We start from the raw sequence: 19,750 nt of genomic DNA on the forward strand, positions 1-19,750 counted from the left end.
GAGAACCCTTGAAGACAGATTTAGCATTCTCTGCTACAGATGGATAACTAACGAAATACTGAAATTAGCAGAGGGGGCCAAGGTGGGGTTCATGGACAGTCCTGGAGTGATAACATATCAACTGGAATGAACACAAGATTTGCATGTTTTTGTTTTTGTTTTTTTAGCTGTGTAGTCCAAAGCAAGTTGCTTTCTTTTTAAAAATTTTTGTTTACCTTTAATTAGAGCCCAAATACATACATTTGTATTCTTTAAAATACACAAAAAAGTTGGTCTCCCACAAGCACTATCCCTCCATCTCAGTACTTTCTCAAGAGGAAGGGTTTGCCGTCCTTTCAGGCATTTCTCCATCCATTTACCTATGAGTCATCTAAATATATATATCTTTTTTTTTCTGTTGTTGTACATACGTCATTAAATTGTACATACTTGCCATTCAGTTGGCTTATCTTACTTATCAAGTTTCGGCAGTCTTACAAGGTCAGTCCAATCCATAAAAGGCTGCGTTATTTTTTTTTAAATGCTTGATGATATCAGTATTGCATAAAATGACAATACCATGCTTAATCTGTCTCTTGTGTTGATGACGTGTAGCTTGGCTGGAGTTTTTCAGACTTACAAACGTGTTTCAAAATACTTCCTGGTACATGCCTCCTTGGGCACATAAGTGCTTCTCTAGACTAAATACCAAGAAATGGAATTGCTGGATAAGAATATACACATGTTACATTTCGATAGATACTCCACGATGGAGTATCTACTCCTTAAGAGAATAGGAGAAGGATGTGATGATGAAGGGCCCGGATTCCTGGGTTCAAATCTTAGCTCTGCCACATACTAGCTTAACTTCTCTCTTCCTCAGTTTCGACTGTAAAATGAAGAGAAGAGCAGTATCTGCTTCCTTCAGTTGTTAGGAAAATTGAGTATATGTACAAGCTCTTCTGAATAGCATAGCAAGTACTATGTTAGTGTAAGCTGCTAACAACAGCTTTGGGTTTAATATCAGCAAAATTACAAAAACATCTCCCTCTCACATTGGTGGAGAACAGGTAAGAGGTAATAGGAGAATTCTTTGAACATTTTAAGCCCTCGACTGATGCCAAGTTTTGTTTTGGCCAATCTGCCCTCACACAGATAGCCAGTGGCATGGCTGCTGTCAACCGAAGGGGTCAGGGAAGAGCTCTCAGCCCGTTTGCAGATAATGGGTAAGCAGCTCTTCTGGGGCTTGCAGGAAAGCTAGCTGTCCGTGCTTTCTCACTGGGGACAGGAGGGATTAATCCTGACGACTCAGCCTAATCCACGGGCAACTGGGTTCCTGAATTGGCCATTGTCAGTTACTCCAGATTTGGATGCCACGCCCACTGTCACTTAGTACCCAGTCCCACGTTAGGGAAAAGCACCCTTCACAAAGATGGGTTCTGGAAATCCGGGGAGGCAGACCAGGTGTGGAGAGACAGTTAGCATGTTTGGGACGCCTTCTATGCGTCAGCCCCCAGGCTGGGCACTTCATAAACATTATCTCATTTAATCCTCACAGTGAAACTACCAGGAAGGTGTTCACAGATAATGACTTGGAAGCTTAAGGTGACTTTAAAGAGTTGATGTAACAAACCTAATTCCTCACTGCCTGCAAGTGGCAGGGCTGGGATATGAGTCCAGATTTGTTGGAGCGCAAGCGTCGTGCTCTTGCTTGGGTATGATTTTAGGGTTGGATGTGAGAAATAGAGGCTAAATAAATGAATAAATAAGCCTATGAAAAGACGCTCAACATCATTAGTCATTAGGGAAATACAAATCAAAACCACAATGAGATAGCATTTCACACCCACTAGGATGGCTATTACAAAACAGAGAGTCAAATGTGGGTGAGGCTATGGAAAAAAACAACCCTCAGACACGGCTAGCGGGAATGTAAAATGGTACAGATGCTTTGGGAAACGACTTGGCGGTTTCTTCAAAAGTTACACATACATTTACCAAAAGACCCAGAAATTCCATTCCTAGGTATCCACCCAAGAGTAATGAAAACATACGTCCACACACAGACTTGTACATAAATATTCTTAGCAGGATTACTCATAATAATCAAAAATTGGAAATAACCTAAATGTCCATTGGAAACAACCTAGATGTCCGACTAGTGAATTGACAGACAAAATGTGGTCTAGCCATACAACGGAATACTATGGACAATGAAAAGAAACAAAGTAGGGTACATGGTACAACACAGATGAACCTAAAAGGAATTCTCATTATACTCAGTGAAAGAAGCCAGAAACAACACACCACATAGTATATGATTTCATTTATATGAAACGTCCAAAGAAAGCGATTGAGGCCAAAAGTAGATTAGTGGTTGCTGAAGGTGCAGGCAGTGGGGAGAACACTAATTAACAATAAACATGCATGCGGAATCTTTTTTTTTAACTTTTTATTTTATATTGGAGTATAGTTGATTAACAACGTTGTGATAGTTTCAGGTGTACAGTAAAGTGATTCAGTTATACATATACATGTATCTATTCTTTTTCAAATTCTTTTCCCATTTAGGTTATTACGGAATATTGAGCAGAGTTCCCTGTGCTATACAGTAGGTCCTTGTTGGTTATCTGTTTTAAATGTAGCAGTGCGTACATGTCAATCCCAAACTCCCAACTGTCCCTTTCCCCGACACTTCCCTGCTGACCATAAATTTGTTCTCTAAGTCTGTGAGTCTGTTTCCATTTTGTAAATAAGTTCATTTGCGTCATTTCTTTTTAGATTCTGCATATAAGCGATATCATATGATATTTCACTTTGTCTGACTACACTCGGTATGACAATCTCTAGGTCCATCCATGTTGCTGCAAATGGCATTATTTCATTCTTTTTAATGGCTGAGTAATATTCCATTGTGGGTATATACCACATCTTCTTTATCCATTCCTCTGTTGGTGGACATTTAGGTTGCTTCCATGTCTTGGCTATTGTAACAATGCTGCAATGAACATTGGGGAGGATGTATCCTTTCAGACCATGTTTTTCTTCGGATATATGCCCAGGCGTGGGATTGCAGGATCATATAATAGCTCTATTTTTAATTTTTTAAGGAACCTCCAAACGTTCTGCATGAGGAATCTTTGGCGGGTGAGAAAAATGTTTTAAAACTGATCTATAAAGATGGTTGTTCAACTAGATAAATTTAACTAACAACATCATTGAACACTTAGAAAGGGTGAATTGTACAATATGCAAAACATGCTTCAATATAGTTAATTTTTTAAATACAGACAAGAAGGAGACAAACAAGTAAGCACCTAATATTCACTGCAGCATTGCTTGTGATAGCAGAAGACTGAAAGTAATCTAAATGTCCATCAACAGGTACCTGGTTACAGTATAACTATACAATGGAATTTTACATTTCTAACAGCAATGAGCATTAAAAAAGAATAAGGCAGTTCTGTATGCACTGATATGGAATGATCTCCAAGATATATTGTTGAGTGAAATAAAGTATAGAAGAGAGCGTAGCGTATGTTATCACTTGCATAAGCAAAAAAAGGAAGAATAAGTATTATAATATGCTTATTTATACACATAATGATTCTAGAAATAGACAAGAAACTGGTAACCTGGTTGCCCCTGGGAAGAGGCCTGAGTACCTGGGGAAAGGAGGGGATGCTAGTTGGGAACATTGCTTGTCTTTGCATATCCTTTTGAATATTTTAAATTTATAGATGTTACCTAATAAACAAATATAATTTAATTTTTAAATATTAACAGTGAGTGACTCCATGTGCCCGAGACTGTGCCTGGCACATAGATACGTGAACACACTGAGCTATAGCTGCTACTTGGCTCTCTCTGGATTTGTTTTGAACTTTTTTTTTTTTTTTTTTTGGTGCGCTAGAGAGTCTTCCCATTCCCCTCTCCTTAAAATCTGTGGCAGTTTGAAATTCTTTAAAGGAGGGTAAAAAAATAGCTCAAGGTTGCTGTGACAGGGCGAGAGAGAGTCATGGACATATACACACTAACTAACGTAACGTAGATAGCTAGTGGGAAGCAGCCGCATGGCACAGGGATATCGGCTAGGTGCTTTGTGACCGCCTGGAGGGGTGGGATAGGGAGGGTGGGTGGGAGGGAGGGAGACGCAAAAGGGAAGAGATATGGGAACATATGTATATGTATAACTGATTCACTTTGTTATAAAGCAGAAACTAACACACCATTGTAAAGCAATTATACCCCAATAAAGATGTTAAAAAAAAAAAAGAAAAATAGCTCAAGGTTAAATAAAACCTGTGAGTTTAGTAACTCCCCTGATTTTACAATTGAAAAACACCCCTGAATCACAGGCAGGTCAAGTTACTTTTCCAAGGTCACACAGCTTGTTAATGGCAGAGTCCAGGTTTCTTGATTCTGATTTTCAGCTTATTGAAAGGATACATGTCTCTGCCTTTCTTAAACGTGTCCTCCTCCCTCAGGGTAAAAGGAAGAGAGGAAAGATCATGACGATATAAACACATAGTGCATGACCATGTTTTAATGAGACCAACTTCGGTGAATTAATTGGTTAAAATCACTTTGGTTTGAAGTTGAATGAGGTGAACTGACCATTGTGTCCAATCTAGGCAAGTGTCATCAAGGTCATCACTAAGAACACATGTGATAAAGAAATCCCCTCTCTGGCTGGTCCTCCACATTTCTCCCAGACTCCCTGTGTCCTCATGCTTGCTTTCCCTACAACGAAAAACCCAGAGCAACTCTGAGTCATCCCTCTTTGGAGACTGTTTATTATTAATGGACCTAGAGGTGACATCCTGTGAAATTTCCGGCATCAGCCAGTGTAGGGAAGGACCTGGGAAATGCTAGTTTCTCTTCTGTCCCGCTCCTTGCCCTGTAATGGGCAGGAATAACACTGCCCCTGGTGTAATGAACTGAGCCTGGATTAATTATGCTGAACAAACCACCTCTCAGTGAGCCAGCACAAAGAAAGCCGGGGGACCGGGGACACGGCGCTGTGGAGAGCGTCAATATTACCTCAACCTCCTCCTACCACCATCCTCCAACCCAGCCAGTCAGAGGGTCTTAGGAGAAAACCTTTTATTTTTGCCTCCAATTGTTTTGTTTTCGGAAGAATTTTTTTAATCGTTCTTTATCTTTTTTTTTTTTAAGGTAAGAGATAAGTAGCTTCATTCCACTCAAAGGCAGCACTATTCTGTGGGAGAATAACTTGTCTGCGCTGAAGTATAAGGTAGGCCCATCCTAAGTCTTTGAAGTAAGAATGCTGCCCATTGCTAAACTTATGACTAAGGGGGGAGTTCGTGTGACTTTAGAGACCTTTCTCCAAAATATGCAAAACCTCCCGAAGCAGCCATTTCGCTTGTCTTCCTAACTCCATTCCACGCCTCTCGCATCACTCAAACCTGGTGACGGGTGGGCTGGACTGCGTCCTTCCTGCTCTGTGGGTTCTGATTGGCCTAAACTGATCAAGCACTCTTGCTCGGGGATGGGTTCACTAACTAAGGTCTACGCCAATCAGCACATGGCTTTCTGCAGAAAGTAAATTCCACGATTATCCAATCAATGCAAAGCTTAAGTCTTTCACTCTGTCCTCTAACCAGGAAGAAGAAAGCGTGCTGACTCCAAGGGAGGTTGATACCAGCTGAGACTGAAAAAGCCAGCCTGAGGTTGAAACCAAAGCACACAAAAGAGCAGAGTCTCCAGAAATGCAGAGACCGGACCTGGCATCCTGACCAAACTTCTTGGACTTTTTAGTTGCGGGAGCAAAGGAGAGTTGATTTTTTGATTGCTACTTCTAAAAAGCATACAGATGCATACATACTTCCCCATGGTACCTAAAATTCCTACCATTAGCCCTCCGTTCCAGATTGCTATGTCGGACATGCCTTCAGCAAGTTATAGACAGAAGTAAACGATTTAAGTATAGACGGCTTAATCAAAGAATGCTTCTGCAAGAAAGTTCTAGGAACAACTAACCAAACCAACCGAACAAATTTCTGATTTCCACTGGCATCCTGTCTCTTTCTGACCTCCGTATTTTGTCTTGGTTTTTGTTATCGTTGTTTCCTTTACGGAAAAAGACCACCTTCCATCTCTATATGTTCATATCCCACCAGTTTCAAACCCCAGCTCAAGTGCTGACTTGTCCTTGACGCCTCTCCCATAGCCTCAGCTGGAAAAAACAGCCCCCTCCCAAATAATGGACTGCTCACCTCAGTGTGTCCTCTCCACACTCAGTATTCCCAGCAGACATGCTCCGCTGCAGGCTGTTTGCCTGCAAGACACCTGATAGGTTTAGCTTTTGTGTTCTCCAAGCTGTTGTGGCTGGGCCTTCTGCATCTCTGAGAAGTAGGCAACTTTAGTGTTGAAAAGAACAAGCGCGAATAGGTTTTCTTCAGGAATTAGAGGCCAAAGAAATGGCTAAAGTGGTTCTCAGAGTGCTGGTCCCTGGACCACACCATCAGCATCACCTGGGAACTAGTCTGAAATGCAAATTCTTGGGACCTTCAGAATGAGAAGCTCTGGGTGTGGGACCCAGGAAAATGTGTTTTAACAAGCTCTCTAGATTCTGTTGCACTTTGAAGTGTGAAAACCACTGGACTAGAGAAAGGTCTTGAACTACTGACTGAGGAGCGAATGAACCTTGTTTTCTAAGAGCAGGAATGAAGGCCAAGTGACGATCAAGGTGAGCTGGGTGGCCCCAGACGTGCTGGTAGCAGCCATGGAGGAAATGGCCCTGGGAGGGGTAGGGTACTGTGTATTCAGAAGTGAACTCCCAGACTGACGTCTCTTCAACCTGATGTCCAAAGTCTGCTGGCGGACAGCAGGATGGGCCAGGTGGGTGTGCATTGGCAGAAACCTCAATGAAGGCTCCAACATTTTTAAATGCTCTTTTCTCTCATATAGGTTGGGCACTTATTCTTTCATTTTTGCCTCCTAAGATGACATGATTACTTTCTTCCAAGTTTGTTTACGGTTCTGAATTTCCAAATTTCCTTTTTGCAGAATTAAGCACAGATTAACAGGGTTCCTTGCAAACCTGTCAGTAACTCAAGCAAAGAATTTATCCAGATACCCCGAGGTGCCTGGACAAAAGCTGCCTGCTATCTCAGTCGAGACCACAAGGGCAACAATAAAGACGATGGTACAGCTCTTCAGAGCCATCCCACGAGCCCTGCTTGTGATTCTTGTCTTCTCCGTCCCTCCGTGCCTGTCTCGCCCTCACCCCAGAACAAGGGAGCACCTGTTCATTATGAACCTTTATCACTGACCTTGAAATTCCAGCCATGGCTCCTGAGATGGCCCACCCAGCTGCCATCTCCCCTCAGCTCCCCCAATGGCGAGCCCATTTCCCGAGCATCCTCACCGCCCCCCTACCCCCAATCCCCCCACTCTACAATGCTCACGTCTGAGCGAAAAAGGGAATCAATGCAAGGCTCAACTATAATCTTTGACGAAAGACAGGTTTGTGCCTAAGTTTTCACAGTAATCACAGGCATCATCTTGTATGCATGGACTGACCTTTACCTTCCATTCCCATGGATATGTGAAAACTCCTATTTAACTATCATACTGATATGTATTAAACAGCATCATCAGATGATACTGATAAATCTCTGCTTTTTAGATAACAAGTACACCATCAACCGTTTTCAGGCAAAAATAATTTTTCTTATTTATTGCAGATGCATTCGAAAACATAATGGTTTTTCTTTTGCTCTCAAATGTTTTCAAGTATAGAATTTTCTTCAAAATATCTAATTTTCTATGTTATTTTTGTTTAATCGTTGCACTGGTGTCAACATATGTAGTTTTTATTACTTTAGTGATTTATGTTATGAAAGCATTCTGAAATTGTAGCAAAGAAAAAGAGAGAGAGAAGCTTTTTACTTAAGGGGAGGAACTAGGAACTAGTCTTTGTGGAGAAACTACGATGTGACAAGACACTTTAGGTATATTTATTCATGTAATTCCCCCATCAATCCTGTCAAAGTGGATGTTGTCTTCGTTTTACAGGTGAGAACACTGGAGTTCAGACAGGCTGGAAACTGTGCTAAAGTCAGGATCTGGTTCCAGATCTGCCTCCAGAGCCTGGGCTTTATTCCTCAGCTGTACCCTGCTTCCCCAACCTCCATCTGGGTTAAGATACTCGACTACGTCCTCTTTCCATAGGCTGACATCCACAGGTAAGTGTGTGTGTGTGTGGGGGGGGTGATGAAAAATGAATTAAATTGGGGGGGGTGTCTTTGCAAGTGATGAAAATAGGAATTCCACCCTACCTAAAAATCTTCCCCAAATTGTGATTACATGTTTTGCAAAAACTTCAAAGGACAGTGGAGTTTGGGAGCTAAACTACATTTAAATTGGTTTTAAATCTGGACTTCCAAAATCTGATCATGTTTCTTGACCATCAGTTGCCTTTTACTACAGGATTTGTCAATTTGTCCATTCAGAAGGCAGCTCACAACATCTGGGGTTTCAGTTAAGAAGGATTACAGCAAAGAAGCTCGTTCCATCTACCCTTACCTAGTATGCTGTTATAAAACGTTTCTGACCGTTCCTGGTTAACTCATCTTCAAAAATGAAGGCTACCTAAGGAAAAGTTTGTGGATGGGAAATAATTAGCGCAGAAGCAGCTCTAAATGCTGCTCTTGCTTTTATCTATTTTTAAATGATTGCCAGATGTCTGCAACTGACACCCTGAATCGGTAGTTTCAAAGTTTGGATGTGGTCGTCAAAATGTAACATGACAGTGCTGCTGTTTTATCGATCTTTCTGGGGTTGACTTTTTTGCCTTAAATTTTTTCAAAAAGCTATTTAACAACTCAAGTATAATGCCTTGCCTATAGTTAACAATACTGTATTGTACACTTAAAAATTTATTAAGACAGTAGATCTCAGGTTAAGAGTTCTTAACCCAATTTTAAAAAAAGGAAAGAAAATATTTGAATGACTCAGTGGATGTCTGCATCAGCCATTTTGAAATGCCTGATAGCTTTTCAGCAGCTTTCATTCCCACTGTCAGACAAGATGCTGCTGTGTCCCCTCAGAAAGTGCAGATTTGCAATCATCCAGATAGTCCAAATAAAAGGAATAACTTTTGACTAAAACACTAAAATATTTCAGGCAGAAGGACCTAGGGCCTGAGTTACCTGGGTCATTACCTCAGATTTTCATGACACTTTACTTTGCAAAGCCTTCACAGATCACTCCTTTGAGCCATCCTAGATGTTTATTTTTTCTAATTATTGAGATAGCCATGAGGTGAAAGAATCTTTTAAAATTATTGTCAAGCCAAAATAAATAAACAGACATTAAAAAATAATAATGGTTTCTCAAAAGGGTCAGAATGGACCAAAACTGAAAAAGGAGAATTTGGCCACTTTAAAACCCTGTAATGTACCCACATATGCTCTATAGACCCCACTTGTTTCATCTCATTCTAGTTCACAAGGAAACAATCTGCTTTGTTCCCTGTTGTAGAAAATGTAAACAACTACATACTTAAAGCACAGCCATTCCTCAGGTAAAACCCAAAATCTAGATACTTACTTTTCAATACTTTTTGTCCAAGAGACGCGATAAGAGGGCCGGCTCAGCTGTGGGCTCCCCAGGCTGTGTGTGAGGCATTGATTGGGAGTCCCTGTTCCTGGGATTGGGGATTCAGAGGAGTTACAGGGTTCAGGGTCTTTTCCAAAGTTTTTCAAAGCGCAGTTGGGTCTGTTTCCAGAAAAGCTCCTATCTTCCTAAGAGGGAAAGTTCCGTGCCCAGGGAAGTTCTGGAAGCAGAGCATTTTTTCCCCTGCCCTTGAATGAACTAGATCATTGCTGAAGCTGGAGAATACTTTTTAGCATCACTGTGATGAAACTCGAGGGCTGTTTCTGCAGTAGGTGCGACACTTGTTGACGCTGCTGGGGAGGCCCTGGCAAAGCGGCCTGATGAAATGCAGCCCCGGGAGAGCGGATGAAACCCAGATGAGCTGTCACTGGTGGCTTGGAGACAGCAGCGTTTGGCAGGGCCCATGCAGGACCTCAGGTTCAGGTGCTTGCCTCTTAGAAAAGCAAAATCTCGCTGCCTTATAAAGTGATTAAGGTCAGAGTAACACCAGAGTTCTCCTACCAAGGCTATCAGGCACTTGAAATACACATAGGAAACCTGAAGGGGGGTTGAGGGGGAGGGGTGGTGAAAATAAGAGTCATGTGTTGTTCATTTAGAGCTGGTATTACAGTTGTTCTCTGAAGTTCTCTGAGAAAAGCAGAAGCCACAGCAAGGCAGGATCCACCCTCCTCCCACAGTGGTCCCCCCTCTCCCCCACCGCACACCCCTTTCTGTCTCTCTCAGACACACACACACACACACACACACACACACACACACACACACTCACACACATTCTCTCTCTTCCTATTTTGACTGCAGTAGTAAGAAGAAAAGGGAGGAAGACCCGAAGAAATCCAGAGGAGAAATACCATGAGCCCTTTTTTTTCAAATCGTTCATGTTGGTAGAGTAGGTTTTGTAACGTGGACATTTCTTTTCTTGAATTTTGTCCAATTCCAAGAAAGAATGTAGAAAATCCAGAAGTATCATTCTGTAACCACTTTGCCTCTTTGCAAAAGTTATTTTAATGTACCATACCTGGAAACTGACAGCTGAGAAGGAAACCTCTTATGAGACTCACAGCTAAAATTAGCAGCTTCAAGTGGGGTGACTTTGAAAGGGGCGTAACTGTAAATATTCACTCCCTACGGGGCACTATAATCCTCAAAAGCAAATTGTTTTAACACAGAACAGGGCATGCATCACTATACCTTGGTGGAATTAAACTTCTCACAAGACGAAAAATCATCATCTAGAATTATTAGGTTATCAAGAGTACTGTGGATGTGTTCTATTTATTTCAGTTTTACCTTCATTTGAGAAGAAAGATACTGGAAGCTGAGAGGCTTTAAAATAATGACAGTCTCTTTTGGAACACGTTTCTATGAACTGCAGCAGAATGCAGAAATTACCAAACTTTTGTGATTGTAGATATCCACTGGATTTATTTAAAGCCCAATCCTCTTCACAGAAGAAGGTCCTTTCCAGATAAGAGGAGATAGCTTTAAGGTGAGACTGAAGAGAGAAGAAGGTTGTGATGATAAAAAATAAACAAATGTTACCACACACAGCAGGACAGGATAAAGCCAAAAGGGAACCAGTGTCCCAACACAGTAGGTAAATGTGACGTGATGGAGAAAGAAGAGTTGCCTGGGAGTTCTTAAATGGAAAAGTTGACACTCCTTATGAAACTTAATTTTGTTCTTCACAAACAATTTGAAAGATGAACTCCCTCAAGTCCTATATAAATATATATATATATATTTATATATATAATGGATTAGTCATCTCACAGCCTGCAGCAGTGTAATTTTTGTTTTAACTCTTACATTTGGGGAAGCAGGAATGGAAGGAAATCAGAAACAGAGACCTTGGGATTAAACTCAGGCCAGGTTCTGAATTTTTTATGATTATTCGAAGGAAGGAATAGAAGGAGGGATGTTGAGAAAAAGAAGGGCATATATTTATTTGTGTCCCTCTAATAGCATCAAAAAGTATGTGTTTGTGATTAAAAATGAAGACCTAAAAATATTTGGCATCATTCCAAGTGAAGTAATGTGGAACAGAGAAAATATATTTAGGTAATCTCTTTTTCTGAAGCTACAGGAGAAGGAAACATGTTTCATTTGAGAGGAGATTTTCCATCTAAGGAGCAGAGCTGGAAATGTATTTTTTTTATCAGAGCTGGAAATGTATTTTTTATGTAATTGCTTCCCTGAAAGGCCTCTGGGGCTGTGTTAGTTCCTTGGCGTCTGGAATGAGAATGGGTGCTGTGCAATTCACCAGCCACTCTGGGCTTGCCAGGGACTGGGATCTAGTCAGTTTCCAACGAATATTTCAAGCAAATCCATTAGGTTCTTAAACTGCTCTTCGCTCCCAAATCTTGAACTGAGGTTAGTATGTGAGGGGTTTATCACTCACTTTATTCCTCCTGGCACAGAAGGTCTTCGAATGCTCGCGTCTAATGGTACGAGTGTTGAATGCCCTTCCCAGCAGAGCGCGTTCTTAGCTGAGGTTTGGTACCAACCACATGTCAGGTCAGATCAGATTTTCTGCCACGGTCCTTGGCCAAGCTGGAACTGGGCAGTTCAGTCCAGCTGCGGGGAGCGGTCAGTGTCTGGGGAGGGTCCCCCACCACGGAGAGCAACAGTTCATCCCCATCCAGTGTCCAAGTTTCTCAGAGCTTCTGCAGTATGTGTGGTTCCTTGCTCAGTGGCCATGACCTAAATCGGCCTTTGCAACCTTCATTCAGTTCCCTGTATATTAAACGGCTGCTAGTCACTCAGGTGGGTCGACTCCACAGGTACTCCTTTCCCTCAGGTACAATGGCAAAAGAATTAGTACTGTAAATAAGATTCTGTTCTCTTAGCGTTTTTCATCCCAGGGAACAGATTTCTATAAAATTCTTCATGAGAATATGAAGTTTTAAACTACTTGCAAACTAAAGATTAAAAATGCAATTTTCAGAATTCATTTATTCAAGAGGAACTTTTCCAAACATATGAATGTTGTTTGGAATTTGGAATTCCTTTTTCCCCAGGGTATCAAAATCATACATGGTAGTTAGGTTCACAGAACACCTTACAGAAGTACTGTATTTAATCCATCGTGTTCCTAAAGTACCTATTTCAGCTACCTAAAACCCCAAGTATCAAAACCAGGTTAAAATTCAATTTAACTGCATATGACAGTCTAAGTATCTGAAAAAAAAATCCGAACTTCCATGATAAAGTTCCAGCACAGTTATTCCCGTGCTTCAGTTTCATTTTAAAACAGCCACCAAGAAAGCACTACAACTGTCAGAACAGGAGAAAATTCCAATTTTTACAAATTTGTAGGTTAAGCCCGAGGTCCAATTTCACAAATATTAAGTCAAATTAATTACTTGAATGGTGTATGGAAATTTAAATTTTTAAAAATATTTGTGGGAGGGGCTTCCCTGGTGGCGCAGTGGTTGAGAGTCCGCCTGCCGATGCAGGGGACACGGGTTTGTGACCCGGTTCGTGCCGCGGAGCGGCTGGGCCCGTGAGCCATGGCCGCTGAGCCTGCGCATCTGGAGCCTGTGCTCCACAACGGGAGAGGCCACAACAGTAAGAGGCCCGCGTACCAGAAAAAAAAAAAAAAAGTTTTTAAAAAAAAATATTTGTGGGACTTCCCTGGTGGTGCAGTGGTTAAGAATCCACCTGTCAATGCAGGAGACACGGGTTCGAGCCCTGGTCCGGGAATATGCCGCGGAGCAACTAAGCCCGTGTGCCATAACTACTGAGCCTGTGCTCTGGAGCCCGCAAGCCACAACTACTGAGCCTGTACGCCACAACTACTGAAGCCCGCATGCCTAGAGCCCGTGCTCCACAACAAGAGAAGCCACTGCAATGACAAGCCCCGCACCGCAACGAAGAGTAGCCCCTGCTCACCGCAACTAGAGAAAGCCCCCGAGCAGCAACGAAGACCCAACGCAGCCAAAAATAAAAAATATAAAGTAATAAATAAATTTTTAAAAAAATCATTCACTTTCAGTGAGACATTAGTGAAAATAAATTTGTAATTTAAAAAATATATATTTGTGTATAGTATGTATAGTATTTTATAAAAGTTTCATTTTTAAGGCTTTCCTTCTGATTATAAGAGCAATACATACTAATTACTGAAAATTACATCCCCATCACTAAAAATTTTTAATATTTTGATTTCAAAAATTTCAAATCTCCCGCTACCCAAAGATAACCACCATTTTTGTGTATTCCTTCTACTCTTCTATTTTCCGTTTGTGCATGCTTACACATACAGTTTTGTTTTCTGGTTTTTTGTTTGTTTGTTTGTCTGTTTGTTTTTTACTTAACATGGGCCTCTCATTAAGAATTCTTTAGGAAAGCCTACATACTAATCTGTTAGATGACCGTGTTATACTTTATGTAGCTAGTGTTCTACTGCTAGATATTTAGATTGCTTACATATTTTTGCTTTTATAAACAATGATGTGATACACATTCTTGTAAATAAATCTTTGGGCACATCACTCTTGTCTAAGGATGTTAAAAGTGGTATTGGTGAGTCAGAAGTTACAAATATTTTAAGGTTTTGAAATATACTGCCAAACAAAACTCTATCAGTTGTATTGTGCTGTTTCCACCAGCAGGTGTAAGCCCGCCCATCTTACTGACAGAGTAATTACTCTTGGCACTGAACACTATCACTGACAATGTTTTTGCCATCTTAGAAGCACAATTTCTTTGATTGCTAATGAAGTTAAATAGTGTTTTATAAGTTCTTTGGACCTTCTTCTTTCATGAATTGTCTTTTCAATTTCGGGGGTCAACTTTGCTATTTGAGTATTTTCCTTTTGCACATATAAAAGCCCTCCATATATAATTTCCTGCAAATAGGCTCTACCTTCCAATTTGTGGCTTTGATACATAGAAGTTATGAATTTGTGAAGTTTTGATATATAGAGAAGCTATGAATTTTTATTTAATAAAAACTACACAGGAAGAAGGAAAAGGGATTTGTTTTTTAAAGGGTACAGAGTTTCAGTTTTGCAAGATGAAAACATTCTGGAGACCTGTTTGACAACAGCGTGAATATACTTACCATTACTACATTGCGCACTTAAAAATGATGAACGTGACAAATTTTATGGGGTTTTTTGGACCACAAATTTTAAAAAGCTATCTCTTTCTTGTGGTTTCTTCCTTCGCTTATTAAGCCCCATCCCTACATGTACTTATCCACTATCCCATACTGCCCCAAGGCAGAGTAGAGATTAGAGTTCACATCGAGCCCTTCTCCCTCTTTGTCGTGTTATTTGGTCTGTGCTAATGTACCCGATCAACTTGTGCCTTTTCCCTTAGACTCCCAGACATCTAGGATTCTCAGTTTCCTTGCTGCTTTAGGGGCTTCCACCCTTTACAACTAAGAGAGTGATATACGTATAGGTATAATAGTTAGGATTTTGGTTTGAAAACTAGATTTTTTACCCCCATTAAAAACAGAATGAAATGGGAGTTAGGACTTTCAGCCATGACTGAATGAGGAGGCTAGAAAATCTTCTCCCCAAAAAGCAAATATAAAGATAGACAATAAACCATTTTAATGCTCTGGAAATCAACCAAAGGCGTACAACAATAGGAGAAGCATTTATGGTTGAGAAACATCTCAACTTGGGCTACTAACAGTGAGTCTCTATGACATTCTTGGCTAGAGCTGCTCTCACTCCCCCACCCAGCTCCAGCGTCACAGAGGTCCTGCCGGGGCAGGCTGTGAGCACTGCCATGTTTATTGCCACAGTTGAAGGGGGCGCACTGTATCTGGAGCAGTGGACAACACCTGTGCCCGGCAGTGTTCTCAACGGAAGTAACTCTCGGCAGCAGATGAGTGGAGGAGGCCAACAGCTCTAGCAGCATGAGGATGGGGTTGAGGTTGGGGTAGGCATCTGTCTGGCTGGGGCTGCGTTCATGTGCAGTGGAGACCAGGAGGGACCCAGCTCTCCATCCACACACTCCCAGCATGCACAGAGGAGACATGAAAGGGTCCAGCGGAAACTAAACATTAGGGCAGACTCAAACATGGCTGAAACTTGAATGCATTCCCCTACCCACCCACAGATACACTGGCAGAGGATGGAAGTTTTACTGGCTCAAGGTATTTGAAACACAACCTCTGTCCAGTCATTCACTGGCTGCCCACCAGGCCATGCAAACACAGGAGTGACTCCCAAAAACAAAGCTTAAAAAAATTTTTTTTAAGAAAACTGAACAGAAATATTTGTGCCCACATACTTTGGGCATGACAGATTGCACAGTTTTATCTCAGGTAAATTACTAAACTAAAAAATAAACCGAACAGCAATAACAACAAGAGCCTTGGGGATCGGGGGAGATAACTGGAACTCAGAGCTACCACGATATATTGGGTTGGCCAAAAAGTTCGTTTGAGTTTTTCAGTAAGATAGTACAGAAAAACCCAAATGACACAATTCAAAAATGGAATTAATAATTATATTCACAATAGTGTCAATAAGAATAAAATACTTAAAAGACATATAATGAAAATTATAAAACATTGAAAAGAGAAATTAAAGAAGATTAAATAAATAGACATTCTATATTTATGGATTGGAAGACTCAGTATTGTCAAGATTGCAATTCTCCCCAAATTGATCTATATATTCAACACAATGCCGATCAAAATTCCAGTGGTACTTTTGTAGAAATTAATAAGCTGATCCTAAAATTTATCTGGAAGTGCAATGGAATTAGAATAGCTAAAACAATTTTGAAAAAGAACAGCAAAGTTGGAGGACTTATACTACCTGATTGTAAAACGTGTTAAAAAGCCACCGTAATCAAGACAGTGCAATAGTGACGCACTATTATATAGATGGACAGTCGCCATATATGTATCAGAATCGAGAGTCCAGAAATAAGCCCAGAAATAATAAAAATCACATTTATGTCAATTGATTTTTGACAAAGGTACCAAGGTAATTCAACAAAAGAAAGGATTGTCTTTTTTTATTTTATTTATTTATTTATTTTTAAATTTTTTGGCTGCATCAGATCTTTGTTGCATGCGCAGGCTTTCTCTAGTTGCAGCGAGCGGGGGCCACTCTTTGTTGCGGTGCGCGGGCTTCCCATTGCGGTGGCTTCTCTTGTTGCGGAGCAGGGGTTCTAGGCACGCGGGCTCAGTAGTTGTGGCTTGTGGGCTCTCGAGCGCAGGCTCAGTAGTTGTGGCGCACGGGCTTAGTTGCTGTGTGGCATGTGGGATCTTCCCAGACCAGGGCTCGAACCCGTGTCCCCTGAATTGGCAGGCGGATTCTTAACCACTGCACCACCAGGAAGTCCCTTTTTTAAAAAAAGTTAATTTATTTATTTACTTATTTTTATTTTTGGCCGCGTTGGGTCTTTGTTGCTGTGCACAGGCTTTCTCTAGTTTTGGCGAGTGGGGGATACTCTTCATTGCATTGAGCCGGCTTCTCATTGTTGTGGCTTCTCCTGTTGCGGAGCCCTGGCTCTAGGTGCGTGAGCTCAGTAGTTGTGGCTCTCGGGCTCTAGGGTGCAGTCTCAGTAGTTGTGGCACGTGGGTTTAGTTGCTCCGCAGCATGTGGGATCTTCCCCAGCCAGGGATAGAACCCATGTCCCCTGCATTGGCCAGCAGATTCTTAACCACTGAGCCACCGGGGAAGTCCAGGATTGTCTTTTCAATAAATGATGCTGGGACAATTGGATATCCATATGCAAAAAATCCAAACTTTGAAACTTACCTTATACCATACACAAAAATTAACTCAAAATGGATCACAGAACTAAATGTAAGTGCTACAATGATAAACTTCTAGAGAAACACATAGGAGAAAATTGTGACTTTGAGTTATACAAAGAGTTCTTCTATATGACACCAAAATCATGATCCATAAAAATTAGGAAATTGAGTTTTATCAAAATTAAAAATTCTTCTGCTTCAAAAGACATCATTACACACCACAGACTGGGACATGATGGAACTTTTGGGGATGATGAAACGCTCTAAAACTGGATTGTGGTAATGGCTGCACAACTATAAATATATTCAACATTGTTGAATCATACACTAACATTTGGAGCATTTTATTTTATGTAAATTATATTTCAGTAAAGCTTTTTAAAATGTACAATAAAAACAGTTAATGGATCCCTCGCCTATCCTTTAAAAATTTTTTTAATTTGTACTTTATGTACTTTCCAGGTTATTTGAGGTATAATTTGTATACGGTTTGCAAATATTTTCTCCCATCCTGCAGGTTGCCTTTTCACCCTGTCGATTGTTTCCTTTGCTATGCAAAAGCTTTTTAGTTTGACATAATCTCACTTGTGTATTTTTGCTTTTGTTGACTGTGATTTTGGTGTCATATTCAAGAAATCATTGTCAAGATCAATGTCAAGAAGTTTTTCCCCCATGTCTTCTTCTAGGAGTTTTATGGTTTTAGATGTTACATTCAAATCTTTAGTCCATTTTGAGTTACTTTTTGTGTATGGTGAAAGATAAGTGTACAGTTTCATTCTTTTGCATGTGGTTATCCAGTTTCCAGACACTATTTATTGAAAAGAATATCCTTTCCTCATTGTGTGTTCTTGGCACCTACTTGTCAAAAATTAGTTGACACTATATGCATGGGTTTATTTCTGGGCTCTCTATTCTGTTCTATTGGTCTCTGTTTTTATGCCAGTATTATACTATTTTGATTACTATTGCTTTATAATATAGTTTGAAATCAGGAAGTATAATGCCTCCAGCTTTTTGGTTCTTTCTCAAGATCACTGTGGCCATTCAGGTCTTCTGTGGTTCCATATGAATCTTAGGATTATTTTCTTCTGTTTGTGTAAAGAAGTCTTTGGGATTTTTATAGAGATTGCATTGAAATTGTAGATTGCTTTAGGTAAGTATGGACATCTCAACGATATTAATTCTTCTAATCCATGGATACATGATATCTTTCCATTTATTTGTGTCTCCTTTCATTTCTTTTATCAGTGTTTTATAGTTCTCATAGTACAAATCATTCATCCCCTTGGTTAAATTTATTCCTAAGTATTTTATTCTCTTTGGTGCTATTGTAAATGGGATTGTTTCTTAATTTCCTTTTCAGATGGTTCATTGTTTGGTGTGTAGAAACTCAACTGATCTTTGTATGTTGATTTTGTATGCTGCAATTCACTGAATTCATTTATTCTACCAGTTGTTTTGTGGAATCTTTAGGGTTTCCTACATCGTGTCATCTGCAGACAGAGGTAATTTTATATTCTCCTTTCCACTTTGGATGCCTTTTAGCTGACCTTCATAGAGACATCAAAAACCATAGGACCTATTTGGTAAACCTGTGACTTTGAATGATTCCTTTGGATTTCAATTCCCATGAGCCCAAGAAGCAGATACCCAGCAGGTAAAGGCTCCTGAACATGATATTCCTCGTGACAGATATCCAGAGCCAGACGTCTAAGACAAGAATGATCACCTCGTGTGACACTTGCTCATTTGACAGTGTCATCATGCTGCTCTCTTGTGCAACCAAACAGCCCAAGAGCCCGTCCTCCAGCACATGTGAAAGGCAGATGTAAACTGTGTGTGCCCTAAGGAGCTCTGCAAAAGTCAGGGGACAGAGCTCCTGAACCCTTGTACCATGTGTTACCCACTGGTCAGGTAGCCTTGCAGACATTGATGCCCAAAATTCTGCATTAATAACATGCATTTTTAAATCATAGTAAAGCTGATCTTAAATCAGGGTTTTGGGCAAAATATTGTTTCCTGTTCCTACCATTTACTTTTATATTTACACGGTCAACTAAGAGACCAGTTAATTCTACTTAACAGATAAATTCAGCAGGGAAAGTGTATGTTCCTTATCTGGAGCAAAACTTCACAAAGGAGGTTCCCCCCAACTCACAGCTTTCTGTAGCACAGCTGACCCCCAGTTGCCTTTCTCCCTTTCTTGAACTTCAGAGTCGTGTCCAAGCTTCATGCAGTTAGATCCCTTCTCTTGGTGTAAAAGGTTCCCGTGGCTGAGTTCTGGGCTCAGTGTTGCCAGCCCAGCAAACTCCCGTCTTTGCTGCCCCCGTGAGAGGGCTTGTGACTACACCCTTGAGAACATGGCCCTTCCTTCTCTTTACATTTCAC

The 19,750-nt window shown here is 40.7% G+C and overlaps 1 protein-coding gene across 1 annotated transcript in view; it reads right to left on the reverse strand.

Moving 5' to 3' along the window:
- The window catches only part of ALPK2 (alpha kinase 2), a 129,360-nt gene extending 119,247 nt beyond the window's left edge, over positions 1 to 10,113 (reverse strand). The window contains exon 1 of the mRNA XM_027118623.1: positions 9,559 to 10,113. The gene's annotated coding sequence lies outside the window, so the exon portion shown is untranslated. The remainder of the gene's footprint in view (positions 1 to 9,558) is intronic.
- Positions 10,114 to 19,750: the final 9,637 nt, after the last annotated feature.

The sequence above is a fragment of the Aethalodelphis obliquidens genome, unplaced genomic scaffold (assembly GCF_003676395.1).
Source record: "Aethalodelphis obliquidens isolate GAN/ISIS:26980383/991018 unplaced genomic scaffold, ASM367639v1 scaffold19, whole genome shotgun sequence".
Taxonomy (NCBI): domain Eukaryota; kingdom Metazoa; phylum Chordata; class Mammalia; order Artiodactyla; family Delphinidae; genus Aethalodelphis; species Aethalodelphis obliquidens.